At 40.7% G+C, this 18,278-nt stretch overlaps 1 pseudogene; it reads right to left on the bottom strand.

The window, feature by feature from the left end:
- Positions 1-1,308: 1,308 nt before the first annotated feature.
- LOC122323826 overlaps positions 1,309-18,278 on the bottom strand; it is a 29,933-nt pseudogene continuing 12,963 nt past the window's right edge.

Here is an 18,278-nt window from a genome sequence, read left to right as displayed (position 1 = left end):
AAAGTATTTAAACTAAAAATAAAAATAAACCAGAAAATACAAAAATAAAAACTATTTCAAAATATCAAGATAATCTGTATCTCCGTAATACTAATATAACACTTTTTCTAAAAGTACACTTTTGCGCAATTTCCTACCAAAAATCTTGTCACGTTATCAAAAAATCTTTTCTAATGTGATCAGTTTGAGCGAATGCAGCACTTTGATGACGACCAGTAATTAATAATATTACAATAATAATATTAAATATCACAAATCCACAATAAGATGCAAACGCATTGACCTTGATGCTTGTAATCAGTGTTAGTCAAGAGCATGTGAAAATTAGCCACTAAGAGAGAAAGAAAGAGCTCACACTCTGCAGGACAATAAAAGATGTATGTTTTTTAAAGTCAATCTCTTCCGTCTGTAAGGACACAATGTTGAATTTATAAGGATCTATTTTATTAGTGCTGTCAAAAGTTTAATCAAATCCAAAATAAGTTTTTCTTTTCATATGTGTGTACTGTGTATATTTATTACATGTATATAAATGCACACACACATTTAGGAAAAATATTTAAATGTCTTTTTTATTTATAATATAAATTCTAGGAATAAATATATATTTCCAAAATATATACTGTATATGTGTGTGTGTGTGTATATATATATATATATATATATATATATATATATATATATATATATATATATATATATATATAAAATGTAAACAAAAAACATTTATTTTGGATGCGATTATTCATGATGAATCATTCTAAAGCATAAACTTTTATTTGTGACATTCTTATGTTTAATACATACAGCTGTCACAGTGAGCCATTGAGCTGCTTCATATTCTTGTGGAAACACAAAGCTACTTTAAATCAACAAAAAGCTCAAAACCAAAGCATTGATTAGAAATAGAAATCTTATTATTATAAAGGTCTTTGCTGTCACTTCTGATCAGTTCAACGCATCTTACTTAAAAAAGGGTTCACTTCTTTTCAAAAAGTGGATAAATAATCTTTCGAACCTCAGTATGCTACACCTAGCACGCGTCGCTTAAATCACAGCATTCGAGACGCACACTCTGCTTGTAAATATCCATTTATTGTTCTCACTTAAAAGTTTTGTACGCTTCATTTGTTTCGTATTTGACTTCATTGTATGTACATGTGTAGTAAATCTCTTTAAATCTCTCTCATCATAATGTTCTATATTAAAATCAGCTCTCTTCTGTACACTGAATGGACAAAACAAAGGCAATCACGGTGCGCTTCTCGCTCTCTTCATCTGTAACTCAGGACAGTCCAGCGTCAAAGGTCAAAGGTCATCGCCGTGTTTGGACATGGAGTCTCCTCTCTCCACCACGGCCACTCGGTTTCCTCCGCACAGGTGCTCCTTCAGCACGACGTCCACGAAGAACTCGGCCACGACCGGACAGTGTTGGGACGCCACCCGCTTCCCACGACCAGTTATCAGGGATCCAGGGTTGGTCAGGCCCTCCGCACGACCCAGCACTGACCTGCAGGGGCGGAGCACGCGACAGATAACAGCATTTAGGATCCGCGAAGCTTTCTGCGAGACGGCTCTTATTCTCACAAAGGCCGATCCAAAATCAAACTGAAATATTTTGCGAATATTATGTTAAAATGTCATTTATTCCTGACATTCCAGCATCATTACTCCACTCTTCAATGTCACATGATCATAGTCTAATATTCTGATTTGCTGATTGAGAAAATACACTTGCAATACAGATCTTCCTCAGCATTATATTAGTGCTGTCAAATTAGTTGTTTGCATGTATGTGTATTCTGTGCATATATATATATATATTTTTTTAAATTTATTTTTAATTTATATATATATATATATATATATATATATATATATATATATATATATATATATATATATATATTTATATATATATATATATATTTATATATATATATATATATATATATATATATATTAATCTGAAATATATACATGCATGTGTATTTAAATATACATAAATATACACATTAACATACATATATTATGTAAACAAAAGCTTTTATTTTGGATGACCATTCGAAAGCACTAATTAATATCTTTACTGATATCAAGCAGTTTTAAGTTATTAAGTTAATGATACATAAACCCATTTAAGTTACATATATACCAATTTAATTAAAATTCATTTATATATTCATTTATTTGTTTAGCAGAATTAATTAGATGAATAAAATGTTAAAGGCCCTAATATTATTAACCCTATAAGCATTCTCATTTTCTTCTCTTTAAAACAAATAAATCAAAAAATAAATGAATGGATGAATAAATGCATGAATTAAAAAACGAATAAATAATACGTTAAATGTATTAATGCATTTATTTCTGCATTTATGTATAGTTATCTCATTATATATTTAGTGATTTATTTATATAGATTTCAACACTTCATTTTTAGTACTGGCCCCTCAAGATTTTTACTTATAATTCATCAAGCATGCATTAAAGTGGCAGTAAATCTGAACTTTCTATACATTGCAGAATCACCATTTGCACAAAAAATATGAAGCATGATTAAATTATATCAGAATGATATCTGAAGGATCACGTGACACTAAATAATGATACTGAAAATTCAGCTTCGATCACAGGAATTAATTACATTTTATGATATATTACCACTGAAAGCAGTTAATGTTTGACATTTGTACAGTATTTATCTTATTTTTGATCAAATGAATGCAGCCTCGTGCATTAAGCCCCGCCCCTGACCTGTGTAGATCTTTCCGAGCGAGCGGCTGGTCAGATGTTGTCCAGACAGAGGACCCCTGCGTGGCGCGGGTGCTGATGTTGGTGAAGACGGACGGCGCGAGGAGGGCGGACAGTTTTTCTTTCCTCAGGCACTCCATCTCGGGGCTGTGGGGAGCCACGCCAAAGTGTCCCCAGCACCAGCAGCTCTCTCACCTGCACAAAACACACGGCCATGAGGAGCACAGAAAAGATCGAGCGTGAAGAAGCGTGGCGGCCGGAGCAGACCTTTGAGAGCGTCCTGGATGCCGGGCGCTCAGTCGACACCCTCGGCTCCTCACCGCGTGCTTCTTCTCTTCTGCTCGGCAGACGACGCGCCGCGGTCAGGTGCAGATTGACCAGAGTCAGCTCGGGCGGCCGATCTGCTTACAGACAGAAACCAGCGAGGCTGGGTCATCCAGCGGTTAACGTTCAGATGTTAGTGATCGGAAGACTTTTAACGTCTCTCCCGCTTGCAGAGGACGATCAAAAATACTTTAAATCACGTGCAAAATGTTAGGTTTGCGTAATATGTGTGACCTGGACCACAAAACTATTGTTTTTACAGCATCTGAAAGCTGAATAAATAAGCTTCCCACTGATGTTATTTATAGGACAATATTCAGCAAAGTGCTTGAAAATCTGGAACCTGAGGTGCAAAAAAATAAATCTAAAAATACCTGTAATTAAGTCCATATTAAAGTCCAAATTAAGTCCATATTGCTCAAGAAACGTTTCTAATTATTATTATTATTATTATTATTATGTTGAAAACAGTTGGGCTGCTTAGTATACATATAAAACATTTTTTCAAATTTCTTAATGAAAAGAAAGTTCATTTTCGATCTATTTGTGAATCCTAGAAGTACTCGTTTCCTTAACAAATAAAATAAAAGAAGACTTGGTGACCACAAAAATGTTTCAGCAGTAATGTATGTAGAATTGCTGAAATAAAGTCATCTGAGGTTAACCGTAGCGTGAAACAAATGGCTTGGCATGAAGAACAGCTAAGGAGCTGTATTGCAGGTTTACTCACGTAAAAGTGTCCCAGGTAGGGCTGAGGCTGAGGATGTTTCCGTTGCTGTTAGTCGCAGCATTTTCCAAAACAGTGGCATCCTTCATTTCGATCCCAGAAGAGCTGTCCCACAGGAAACCTGAGTACTCAACAGCCTCACGGGATCACAGCACAAGCTCAATAATGACCAGAACCCAGCAACGTCCCACCATACAACTGAAAAAGCACATTACAGCATCATTTAAAGAGCCTGTGCAACTCTCACACTACATACCAAGTCTTTGGAAATCATACGATGGCAAAACTCACAGAAATTTACGTCTTATAGGTGGAGTAAGTTAGCTTTGAGAAACACTTGAAAGTGGATCAGACCAATCGCAGGCAAAGGGCGTGTCCACTAATGATGGGGAGGCGCGTGTTTGCTTTTTTTAAGGTGGAGGCGGGGCTACCAAGATAGGGTGTGGTCTATTTGGGTAGGGGCCATGTTTGTTTTGATCATGTTAATTATCGGCCAGTGTTTGTCACAAATGGTTACTGTAGCTTTAATGCCCGTTCACACCGAGAACAACAGCTAAAACAACTATAACTATTTTAGCCAACGTTTTATTTATTACAAGAAAAGGCGGTGCAGCTTGTCGCTTTAAAAGTTCAAGGATGGATTTTTAATTGCGTTTCCCAGCAGCACAACACCACACAGCCTGCGTCAGATTTGCATAGAGAGAGAGAGAGAGAGAGTGTATGAATTGTTGATTGTTCATGTGACTGTGCGTGTTTAGCTCGAGGCCACAGGATCATCGTGTGTCAGATTTGGTCTTTACACGGAGGAAGACGGCCTTTGTGTCCGACGTCTCATTTGTACGCACAGAGAAAACACAGTTTGTATTGAAAATGAATGGCGATTGTCTTCGGACTGCACAAACTTCTTAAAACAGGAAGCTGAATTATTAGAAGACTTCCAGACTCTTTCTTTCTCTGAAAGCACATTGCGGTAATACGCATAACTCAACTAGAGAAAATATCCGGTCTAATGTGTCCCAGAGCACCTCGATTCATATTAACGTTTATGCAAGTGAGTCTCTGTGATGAAGAGCAGACCAGACTTACATTCTCCTCTGCAAATCTCTTTCCCATTTATGCCTACGTGACAGCTCAGTTTCTATGGAGTTTATAAGCGCTATCAGAAAACATCTTGTGTTTATCCAGACACCTCTATAGACACGGCCAAGATCTTTAACTGTTGTTGAAGTTTTGCGGTTTCATTCATTTCCACCCATTTTGCATAAACTCCGCCTCCAGAGCAAGATAAAGATGAACTCTCTCTAGCTGTAGGCCCGCCCACTGACATTCAGTCACTTAACGGCTGAGACTTGATTAGCGTCTGAAGATTTTGCTTCGTACACGAGGCACATCGTCACAAAGAAACATTTGTTAAAAGATGAGCGGTTTGCAGTGACCGCCAAACCGTACATAATTTCAGAATGCTTTGTATCGAAATTACGTTTTATTTTGATCATGCTGTCAAAACACTCCAACCACGTGATGGTGAGGGGAGCACTGATAGCCAATCATAACAGTGGTTAATGATTAATGATGAGCCTCCCCTTAAAACAAGGTTGTGTTAGAAATAGGGTGAGAATAAGCCTAAATCATTTTTTTTCCTGTCAGGACCCCTTTAAGTCTGCCTATATGAGTGTGTATATATGCGTTACAGGGAACTGCACTTACGTTATTGGACAGTCCGGTGGGTTTCTCGAAGCGGCACATTTCCACAGGCCTCTGGCGCTCTTCCACGCGTACGCTGCAGAGAGCGGGCTGATTCAGCTCTGCACAGAACTGAAAACAAACACCAAGTGCAGCTGATTAGCAGTGAAAAAGTAATCGAGAGTTTCGCTTCCCTTGAGGACTCCCCGTTTTTTTTCATGGTTCAACGTATCTGCAAAACATAGTGAAATTGAGATCTTTGTTATTGTGTTGGTTACTTGGGTCAAAAGAGAAAAATATAAAATGTTAGAAATCTTAAACTGGATTTTCTCAAAAAATTTAATAATTTGGTGCTCTCAATTTACGCTCCTAAGCATGAAGTGCTCATTGGTTCCGCCAAAATTAAAGTACCTTTAAACCGCTTTACGATGTTTAAAAGCCGCTAACTAACAGGTCTGCTCAGACGTTAATCTCTAGTATTAAGTATAGTATTGAAGTGTGCAGGTTGTAATTTCAGCGTAAATGCATTCATGCCACCTCTGAGCTGCGTGAAATAGTCTGTTTGAAGACTCCTAAGCGGCAGCTCAAATCTGTACCACCTGCCATTACCTAGTGCACCAGTCAGATTACAGTGTTACAATTTATTTAGTTTTTTCATACGGGTAATGATTTTTGACAATAACGTTTAAACCATTAAACACAGACTTAAAAATGATAGACGGATTAAGTTGCTTGATTCATGAACTACAGATGTAATTTAGCCTTTTACTGACCTACTGAGAATCAATAATGTTTGTTCAAGTCAAGCAATCATGTTTCAAACTTTACCATATTCGATGTGCTCACGAATAAAAGCCTAAATTAAATAACGCTTTCATTTATCGCCTCGAATATGAATGAGTTTGGGCGAACTAACCTTCTCCGGTAAGATTTCGACCAATAAGATCATTCAAAAGTTTCCTGTGTGCTTTTCATTTTCCCGCTGAAGGACTAGGAGATACATAGCGCTGGGTTTACATTTTCAGAGCCTTGGTAAGTTCGCATCTGGGATTTTTCTATGAAACCCAACCTGGCATTATTCTAGCAAAGAGTACGTGCAAGTACATCCACGGGAGCTGGGAAATCTGATAACTCACATCTGACATTCCCATTACCTCCGACTCCCCCAGTTCTGTTCTATAATTAACCGGAGAGTTTCCTGTAGGGAACCAGGACACAGAGCCAGAGTTTCAGCAGAAACAACACTATCATCAGCTGATCTGTAAAGAGCGCCGGAGGAATGCAGCTCAACGGACCTCTCCACTGATGGCAAAACAAACCAAAAACTAAAACAAAACCCTACAATATTTAGGTCGAGCAGGCGTCTGCTCTGCATCTTGTGGGTTCTGCTGGAGATCTTGTTTTCCATTAAATCTGTGAATAGCCCAAAGAGGACGGGGTGTAACTAAATCAGTGGATTGGCTAAAGCAGGTACAAGCTAATGAACACTGAGAACTAACCAAGAGAGGGGATCGACCAGTGGAGGAGGAGGATGAGCAGATAACAAGTCCTACATCTACTGAATGTGTTTTCATAGTCAAAGTACTGGTAAAAAACTGAGCAGAAATCCACAAGAGATACAGTGTTATTTTAGTATCCAATTATAGATGATACATATTTCTGAATATAAATGTAGTATTTATAAAACATTTTGAATTGGCTTTTATTATTACAGTTTAGTTTAAGTAAAAAAGAATTAGCTTTAGCTTACATTTTTTTTTCATTCAGTTTTAAATGATATTAGTACTTGTTCAGTACTTTAATACCAACTTAAAACGAGCTCATATTGCAAGTAGCCTATGTATTATAATTTTTTTGCACCAAAAAAACAAAAACAAACACACACACAAAAAAAAAAAACACACACACACACACACACACACGCTTTTTATATATACAATAAAATAATAATAATCTTTTAGTTAAAAACATTGAAAGAAATGAGTGGCTCTCATTCATTCCTGATTTTTTTTTTTTAAATATGTTATGTGTCGAAAATAAATGGGAAACTTCCAAAACAACAATTGAAATGAATTAAGTTTGATTTATCTATTTATGTCAATAACTTTTAGCACTGCATGAAAAGTTTGTGTAATCTGCACTTTTTTTATTGAAGCAAAGTGACGTGCATCGATTGGCCATGAGGGTGATTCTGCTATATTTTGGGGGAAGTTTTCTGATAATGACTGATAGACAGGGATCATAATATTTATATGCTCTAAGAGACCATGCAATAACACTCTAAATATAAAAAAATATTTATGGTGTCACTGACTCATTTATTCCTTTATCATACCACCCACAATAACCTCAACCAGGACATAAGAATCAATACTGTTTTCATACCTTTAGAAAGAGAGATAAGCAAAGGTCTATAACAGATAAGAAGCAAATTCAAAGAAAGCTCAGCTTCACTGACTCAAAGCATGCGATGCAATGTGTGTGTGTGTGTGTGTGTGTGTGTGTGTGTGTGTGTGTGTGTGTGTGTGTGTGTGCTCTAACTGAGAGAAAGACACGCAAACAAACGGAAAAAGAAAGTGTGAGTTTTTACCAAGACGTCCCATTTGCCGCTAATAAACCCGCCGTGATGATGACTCACAGCTCTGATGTCTGAGAGAGGTCGCTCTGGTCATGAGGAGTTTGGTGGAAATGTGCGTTTATAGCAGAGCAACGGCTAAACCACAAACTCCATGGAAACCAAGACCAGCTACAAACAAACAGCCCAAATCACGTCTCGTCCTTTCATCAGGCCTGCGTTTAAAATCAGCGTGCAATCATAACCCCACCCCATTTACTAGATGAGTGTTATACTGCGAACAATTCAACCATACGCGTGTTTATACTCATTCTCTTTTGCATTAAAACACATAACACTTCTGACATATGCTGAATGTTTCTTACAGCTGCCCTCAAGATCTGCAATCTACACCATCGCCATCCTTCCAGGAAAACAGACCACACATACTGATGAAATCTCTGGCTGAAGCTCATATCAAATGCTCTTTTGTAGACGACTGTAGTCACAGCGGTAGAAAGGTGATGGTTTGGCTATAAACTATCGAAAAGCATGAGTACTGTATTCCCAAATTCCCGTTTCGACATATATGAAGAGTTTATTTGCAAAAACGCATCGTGCAGTCTATGATTACAACCATCTTTGTTGCGGATAGCATCTGTGATGCCATTATTTGCCATTATTAGAGTTAATGTCAGATTGTGGCGGGGAGTCCGGAGAGGCATTCAGAAGCCCACGCCATTTCATTCTGGCCCAGAAGTCAGAGAAGTGCGCCTTTCCATCTCTGTCCGCCCAGTCAGCATTTGCGAAAGCAGTCTAGAGGAAAGAACATCACGCCGGGTTCACTGCGGCATAACACCAGCAGAGCTCTAAAAATCACTGACGACTCGGTCGAGGACAAAGAGCGCAGCAAACTATGAAAACAGAAAGCGGCAATCCCTCCAAAAGCTTTCTACTGTACACTATAAAATAAAAATGATAAAGACGTCACTAAATGTTGAGTTTACAGAATGACAGAAGGCGTTTATTTGACTAACATCCTCTTTTGCAACATATAAGTAAGTTAATGTCTGCATGTTCAGGACTTCAGATTCATTAATAACTAGAAGAACACAACTATTTGTGCAAAGCAATGCGTTTATAATAATAAAAGCAACAATAATACATATACAAACACCATAACACATATAAGTAAAATGATAAGAAATCCTTATTAAGCATAACTGTTTTGGATAACTGGAAATGACTGGAGCCTTCCAGAAGTCTCTGCACTGATCTCACAGGACAAAACACGGGAATATAGCAACACTTACAGAGAGGGGTTTTTACTTCGAAAACTGCACTTTGTAAAATATTTCACTGTTAAATTATACTCAAAATGTCCCAGGAAAGAAATCATGCGTTTATATTGGGTCAGCATAATCTACAGATATTAAATCAATAAATCCACGGGCTCTCTGGAGTCTAAGCGGTGTTGTGAACAGTTTCTCCACGGCATTAAAACACACTAACAGCGCGGTGAGCGAAACATGCACATTAAGGGCCAATAATATTACAATAAAAATACCCTATTTTTATAAGCTTGCTAATGCTTTTTACCAAAACAATTGACTTTAGTTGTGCTTTTTGCCGATTCTCAAAGGCCAATGGTGATCAGGTTCAAAGCTCTCTCTCTCTCTGGGGACCGAACCATCACGAACCCTACACTTCATCCACGCCTTGAATCAACAAAGGTGCGTCCCAGAAAGACCAGCAGGAGAGCTCTCCCCTCTGCAGAACAGAAATAGCGCCGCGAGTGAAAGAGGAGAGGGGAGAAATATGGGTTGACTCTGCCCTAGTCCTCTCGCTGACAAACTGCTGCTCCGCTAACCTACTTTACTAGTCTATTCCCAGCATCGGGCAGGAGCGGAGAACATCTCAACACACACACACACACACACACACACACACACACACACACACGGTCAGGCTGAGAAGGACACCGCATAAAAACACCACCTTAAAATAGAAGAGGATCATGATTTTAGTAGGTTATGTAGAAAATAGAGGAGAGAGAGGCTTATAGAGATATATATTAACGATAAAGAGACACAGGCTTTTGACATAAATACTCATTTTAGCATCCTGAGTTTGTGTCTTGAGGATTGTAAACACTGTGTGGACATTTTAACATATATATTATATTATATACATTGACACTGAATGAGTGCGTAGAGGGCATGATCAGTGTACAGTAGAAGTAGCAGTTACTGTCTCATGTCTGCGCTAACAGAGTTGTGGAGGTATTCAAATACACGGCAGGACAGCCAATCGTAACGCTCGGACCGAATAATCTGATTGGTCGAAACTGTGGAAGGTTCCATGCCTCCCACAGATGAAAAAAAAAGGGTTTAGAGCACTTAACTTGGTGAAGGCTATCGGGATGTGAAGAGACTTTCCTAAACACAGAGTGAATGAACAACAACCTAAAATAACCCAGATTTGAAAATCAAAATTTAATATTGTCGAAACTTTTCCCCATTCTGTTTCAATCATGCGAATATTTCTTTGCAGAATTATGGCTCGTCCAATTTTAGATTATTACTTAAAGCGTGGCGGAATAGTGTGCGCGATATCTCACGGACCACAGCAAGGTCTGCCCTTGACTGTTTATTAGTTATTATTTATTTATTGTAATGGTGTAGTAGGTATTATTAGTTATAGCTAAAACTAAATATCCTAATGGAGAAAAAGTATTAGGATGATTTGGTCTATGTAATAGTCATATGGAAATGATGGCACGCGCATTTGTTCTCTGAAGGATATCGGGGCTTTTTAACCACTAAAACATACAAGTTTAACAGGGAGGAGTTTACAGGGTGGTCCTTCATAGACATGCGGTGTACAAGGGCAAGATGTGAAACACCAAGCTAGTGTGTAACAGTGTGCTAAAGCGGCGTAGAGAAACATAACAGTACCTGTCAAAGAGCCTCCCGATCGGCCAAGTCTTGAACCGCCTAGCAGCTTAATGCTGGAGAGAGAGAGAGAAAACAAGGCATTTAATACCCTGTCATAATACCTTCAGTGTGTATAAATGTGCAGCAACTGGATATTAAATCAAATCTAATGAACGCATTAGATGGCATATATTAAAAGGTATGTGTCCCACAAACAATCATCAAGGGCCTCCTTTTAATCATCCTCTCACATCCCTTCATCATACACTATATATCATATGGAGAGTCTATTTACACTAAGTACAAACAGCCCACCTTATTGGCAGTAGATATTTAGCTCCGCCCACCGTGTGATTGGGAGAGTCTGGTTAAATAAAGACCGTTTGCCTGACACCGGTTGCAATCGTATTTTCACGTGGGTTGTTCTGACGAAAAGTTTTCCCCCTTTTTGAATTTTAAATCACATCATAAAAGTGTAGCCCCTACCTCCTTTTATAATGGCTTAGTAAGGAGCAGCACCAGGTTCAATAAACTAATGCCTAAGAGATGGTGTATTAAAAGGCCCTCTGACGTCACTGAACCATATACTTTTCTTTTAGACAGTTAATCAGAATAAAATATATACTCACAGTTTGACTGATCAAAGAATAAACCCTTTAGAATAAATAAAACACTTGAAGTAGAAGAAAATAAACAGAATTTAATTCCAGTAAATTGAAAGAGTTAGAAATAGATTAACTTTCAAGTAGAATTAAGCAGTAATACTATAATACTATCAAGTAGTATTCACACCATCAAGATGATCTCAAATTGGATACAAACACCGGGGACACATACACTCACACACACACACACACTTTATAACCCACACAGAAGCAGGCCTGAATCGCCGCTGGGCACGTGGTGGCCGTGGGAAACAGAAAAAACTGGCCTCTTCACTCTCCTGAGCAGCAAACAAATGAAAAACAGTGTACCTGGATTCCTTTTTGAACTGTGATACGATCGCGAAACTCCCTGGTAGGCCTCCTGCAGATCCTCCGTACTGCGCCCGCCCCGGTGGCCGATGTGGGTCACACTCCAACGCAGCCAGAGGAACCCCAGACCAGCGGTGATCTGGAGCGCTATCTGGTTTCTTCGGGACAATTACAGACTTAAACGTCCAAAATCTCAGTCCTTCTGTCCTCGTTTGAAAGTTATTAACAAAACACACTTTAAACACTGTCTGTCTCAGCACTCAAAAGCGAGTGGGAATGACGTGATCGCCGTGAACGGAAAAAACGAACATGGAACATACTGAACATAAACAACACAATAAAGTAAATAACTTGTGTATACACACGCACTATATACACTTAAAAGTATTAATTTGATGATTTATCAATTAATTTACTGTATTTCCTCAGTATTTTCAGCTCAAATCTCTCCGATCAGTTCTATATTTTGCGGCACATCTCTTCTCTCCCTTACTAACCACTCACATCCCTTATTTTACCCGAGAGGGCGGGACTTAAATACATACTACCCAATGAAAATAAAATTCATCCTAACATGTAGGGCAAAAGCAAGTTTCACCTGTGCACCCCCAATCAATGTTAATACCAAACCTGGCATTCTTAAAGACACAAGCACACATATTTTGTGACTCCAGTATAAACAAATGTTAGACTCATTAATATTTCAGTTCTGAATGAGACTGAATGAAACAAACTCTAAATGGAAGAAACGTCAACCCACAACACTCCAGAATTATATTCTAGTGGTTACATACTCCTCCTTCTAAACATCTCATGTCCCCATGAGATCACTTCTTAACTGTACACTTTTAACTTTGTAGCTCTGGGCTCCATCTGAACACTTAACTGAGCACATTGAATGCACTGTGCCATAGGGTGACTTCACACTGTGCTACAGTGTTTCTTTTTCTCTGATTTTCCACCCTCAACATGTATAATCATTCCTCTATGAACCAGGGTTAGAGGTCAAGAAGGCCGGGCCCAAGCTTTCATAGTTCAATTTGATTACAGGTCTTAGGTTTTCTTTGGGGCGGGAATAAACAGCCTCTGCTACCTCTCTGTCAGCATTAGCTGTACCGGGATCTCCCTTCTAAACCAGGATCTTCTCTTCTGGACTCTGATCTGGTTGTTCTCCACGGACCTCTTCAGTGAACATCAACTCAGCAGCTTCTGTATGAGGTCCATCCAATTCACCTCCAAGGTAAACTGTGTCCTCCACCGCAGATCCATCTTGTGCATCACTCTCTGGTCTGGGTTGTCTCTCTACCCCTGTTTGAGTAGTAATACCACAGATCATCCTCGTCACTTTCAGACTCGGTTCTGGGTGCATATTCTCTTTGTGTCACACTCCCTCCCTCTTAACTCTTTCTTTTGTTTTCTTTCCACAAGTCCTGTCCTGGTCTCTGGCGTGCGCAGAAACTTTTTCTTGGGTCTTCAGGAATGGACAACCTCACTTCATCCCAACAGGTAAGATATGGTCTCGTGTAACATTCTCATACTCCCCATACCGGATTCAGGTTTCAGGCGTATACACAGGTAAGTTTTTTAACTTTTCCACCACCAGGTAGGGAATGGAATTCCACTTGTCACCAAGTTTGTTCTTTCCTGTCAAGGCCAGATTTACCATTATCAACCACGATCTCTGGAAACAGCCTAAGGTCTGGTGTTTTACTTGCTTGTCGTGCACAACCGTTTGTTTTTCTGTTGACTTTTCTGGGAATTCCGTTTCTGCATAAATTGATACGCTTTCTGTAACTCTGTTTTCATTCTTTCGACATACTGTCGATGGCTACCAGCTCCTTTTCCATCAGGTGAAGTCCCAAAACACACATCCACCGCAAGCAGAGCTTCTCTCCCAACATAAGATGTGCAATGTGAGTAACCAGTTGCTTCGTTCTTAGTACAGCTGTAAGCGTGTACTAAACTGTTAATGTGTTGACTCCATCTGCTTTTCTCTACAGGATTCAGGGTACCAAGCATGGAAAGTAGTGTTCTGTTGAATCTCTCAGGCTGGGGGTCCCCTTGTGGATGATAGGGAGACGTCCTAGATTTTCTGATTCCCAGCATACTCAGGAGCTCTTTTATGGACCGCTCTCAAAATCTCTTCCTGATCGGAGTGAATCCGGGAAGGTAAGCCATAGTGAATGAAGAATTTGTCACACAATATCTTGGCAACAGTTAGAGCTTTTTGGTCTTTAGCTACAAATGCTTGGCATAGCGTGTGAAATGATCAGTTATAATGAGAACGTTACTGAGACCCTTTGAGTCGGGCTCGATAGACAAGAAGTCAATGCATACTAGATCGAATGGCCCACAGCTGGTCAGGTGGTGCAGTGGTGCAACTTTCTTGGATATCGTCCTCTTTCTGGGTTACACAACGTCCACAATTCTTAACATACTGCTCTATGTAGGTGGACATTCGGGGCCAATAGAATCGATCTCTCAGGAGTTCGGTTGTTTTCTCTACTCCTAAATGGCCTGAATCATCATGCAAGGACCGCAGAACTTGGGACCAGTACTTTTCAGGTAAGACAAGTTGTTTCTTTTCTCTCCCACAGGAACTTTTAGTGACGCGGTGTAGAAGCTGGTTCTGGATCATCAACAGGACCTTGACGCTGTAGCAGAGTAACGGGTGGCATTGGAACTCTTAGCAACGGTAAGTATTTTCCCTGACTCTACTTCGCACTTCACTTCACGGATTACAGGATCCTCCTCTCTGCGCTTTCCTTAACTCTTCATTGGTCAGTTGTTTCACTTTATGACCCAGACTCAATGCTGTGGGACAAGCAAATGCCTCTGAATACTCTGAGGAGGGACACATAAATGATCCACCAGTCTGAATGATGACTCGTCACTCTCTGAAACAACTGTTAACTGGCAGATGGCTCTTACTGCCCGAATTGGGTATTTCCTTCCATTCAGACTCGGTTGGTTCCCAGGGGTAACGAGAAAGGATATCTGCATCAATGTTATAGCGCCCAGGTTTATACTTTAAACTAAAATTATAGGTAGCCAAGGCAGCTAACCAGCGATGACCCGTGGCGTTCAGTTTAGCACTAGACAACACATAAGTCAGTGGATTGTTGTCTGTCATTACCGTGAACTGGGCTCCGTATAGATAATCGTGGAACTTGTCCACCACCGCCCACTTCAGCGCCAAAAACTCCAGCTGATGAACTGGGTAACGTCCCTCTGAGTCGCTTCAGCTTCCCTGCTTGCATAGGCTACTGGCCTGAGCCCTTCAGGATGTTCCTGATTCAGGACAGCTCCTATACCGCTCATGCTGGCATCCACGCGTGTGCAGGCACGTAAGGCTTGGTGGGGTCATAAAGCGAGCACAGGGGCATGTGTGAGGCAGTGGATGATTTTGTTAAAAGCTGTGGTACACGTGTCATCCCAGCGCTTCCAAAGGGTTCGGATTCTGAAGTACTTCGTTCCATCCTTTTCCTTCTTCTTGTGACCAGATGTTGGTGGATACCCTTTGGTGAGTTCAGTCAATGGCCTCACAATGGCTGAATAACTCTTTATGAAGCTACCGATAAAAACCCACAAAACCCCAGGAAAGATCTCAGTGACTTTAGGTCAGTGGGCATTTTCCAGCATGTTATGGCTTCAATCTTGGCTGGTCTGGTGATACCCAGCATCTGGACACAATGTGGCCCCACATAACGAACTTGTGACTGGCAAAACTGACACTTGTCAATCGAGACTTTCAGGCCACACTCCTGCAGACGGTCCAGGACTTTTAATAGCCTCTCTTTCGTGCTCTTCAAGTGTGCGTCGAATACGATGATGTCAGCGAGGTAGACTATTACCTGGAGGAGTGCATGTCACCAACGGCTTTCTCCATTAGCCGCTGGAATGTGGCTGGAGCTCCAGTAATCCCCCTCGCGCATCCGTTCAAACTGAAAGAAACCAAGAGGCATATAAATGCTGTCTTCTCTTTATCTTTCAATCGCCATGGCTATTTGATAATATCCACTGCGGAGGTCCAGCACGGAGAACCACCGCACTACCCGCCAAACAGTCCAGGGCATCATCAATACGCGGCGTAGTGTACTGATCAGGACTGTACGAGTGTTTAGAGTGCGGTAGTCAATGCACATCCTGATTGCCCCACTCTTCTTGCGTTGCAACTACTATGGGCGATGCATATGGACTCCTGGACTCCTTGATGATTCCTGCTGCTAACAGTTCTTTATGGCGGCGGCGGACATCCTCAATGTCCGCCAGGTGCAATGCGCCTGAGCGCTCTCTGAATGGTTTGTTGTCTCGCAGTCTGATGTGATGCTCGACACCGCAGGCTAACCCAACGTCCCACTCACTGGTGGAGAACACATCCTCTTTCAGACAACTTCTGACGAGTCTATGTTCCCAGGCCTCAGGAATAGATGACCTACACGAAATCAAACAACATTGGGTCTATTTGTTTGGAGCTGTTGTGGCATCTGGAAGGCACTGTGAGCGTGTCAGTGGATACACATGGGCGACTACAGTTCCTGCAGGGATAGAAATATCCTTAGATGTTTCATTATGAATCAGGACCTGGATATTTTTACCATCTACTGCTGAAGATGGAAGTACTAAAGGAGTTATGAATGTTCCAGCTGGAAGACTGTCTTCCTCAGGGAATCTACCACAAAGATCTCTTTTCCCAGAGGCTTTTCAGTCACCATTTTACAGAGCACATACTTCTCCCCGTGATGGAACTACACAGTTACCAGGTCCTGTCCAACAAACCTTTCCTTCCCGGGCTTGTCAAGAGGAGTTTTGCCCTTGCTTGGCTGAGTCAGATGGATTGCAGGGTGTTTGCTCTGGATTCTCAAAACATGTGCAGCACTAGATCCTTCAGTATCATGACTGAAAGCTGTGAGACGTTTGAAGAAACTGGCATTAGTACCAATTATAACTGGCACTTGGGGAGGACCTTGAGGATCAGGGTACATGAGGGCCAGAATGGACAGTGACTCTTCCACCCAGTTACAGAAACAGGGAAAGTGACATCGACAACTATATACCCCTTGTATGGGTAATTGGATGAGCTGAGGCCCATATTGACAATCCAGTCAGGGGGTGAATGGGCACATCAGCGAGATTCCTGGAAAACCAGCTGTCAAACACGATCGTCACCTGTGATCCGGTATCTAACAGGGCTTGACATACATGTCCATTAAGCTTCACTTCCACAGTAGATGCCGGTCCAACTAGGCCTTTGGGAAGACTGCTGTACTCACTGATGTCTGTCTGACTCTTTTTGGAGAAACAGGCTTGGTTCTGGGCTTTCTGCGGTTGTCGCTTAGTCTCATACTTCTCACTCTTTGCTTGTCGTGAGAAGCAGAATGAGCTTTTGAATTACTTGATCAGAATTTGGTGGAGCTTGACATTTTGTAGTACAGTATGTCCGTCCTCCCACATCTGTAGCAGAAATAATCATCTCTTGTTCTTGTTGCTTTGCCTTTCAGGGACATGTCACGAAGTGGAAGGTTTTGGCTGCCTCTCGGGAACTTGATGTGAGAGGTAAGTAGAGCTAACACTATAATGGTCAACTGCTGCTGCAAATTTTCGATCTGTTTTTTCTTAACTCTTGACTTCAGCATTGTCAGTTGTTTCATTCTTTATCTGTTTTTCTTTTGGTTTAATTACAAGGGATGAAGTAGACACTGTTTTTGGTTTTTTGGACTCACCTCCACATATTTGTGTTCTTAACTCTTGAATCTCAGCCTTGAGTTCTTGGATGACAGAGGTGCTGGTTCTCTCTTCTTCATGAAAATGTATAGCTTTGGCTTTAATATCAGACATCCTGTATGAGATGCCTCACTCTCCTCTGCCTCCAGTCTCCTTCAGTAGACTAAGAAAAGAAGGTGGGTGATTTTTTTTCTCTAGGCGTGCGCTGGGCAACATCATGTCGGAATTCACGGCCCCTGAACTAACTGTTCAATTCGTACTTTCATCCACTAGTCCTGGAGTTAATCCATCATGCTCTACAACTTTGTTGAGCATCTTTTCTATCCTTCGCAGGAATTCAGAGAGGGTCTCCAGTGTTTCTGACGATGAGACAGAAAACCTGAAATACAAGTCCTCACCAGACTCGGAGGTGCCGAATGATGCTCTCTAATGCTTCCAAGTACTGCAGGGCACTCGCCTCAGGATCTGAAAACCGGACAGCTCTTAAGATCTCAGAGCAGGTCCCTTCCAGGCTTTCTACAATGCGTGCCTTTTTTTCTTTTCAGAGCACTCACACTCCGTTATCATAAGCCTTGCTTGTTCAATCCAGGTTTCCATATCTC

This window comes from Puntigrus tetrazona, chromosome 19 (assembly GCF_018831695.1).
Source record: "Puntigrus tetrazona isolate hp1 chromosome 19, ASM1883169v1, whole genome shotgun sequence".
Lineage (NCBI taxonomy): Eukaryota > Metazoa > Chordata > Actinopteri > Cypriniformes > Cyprinidae > Puntigrus > Puntigrus tetrazona.
The sequence above is the reverse complement of the archived record's forward strand: the minus strand, read 5'-3'. Positions and strand labels throughout refer to the sequence as shown.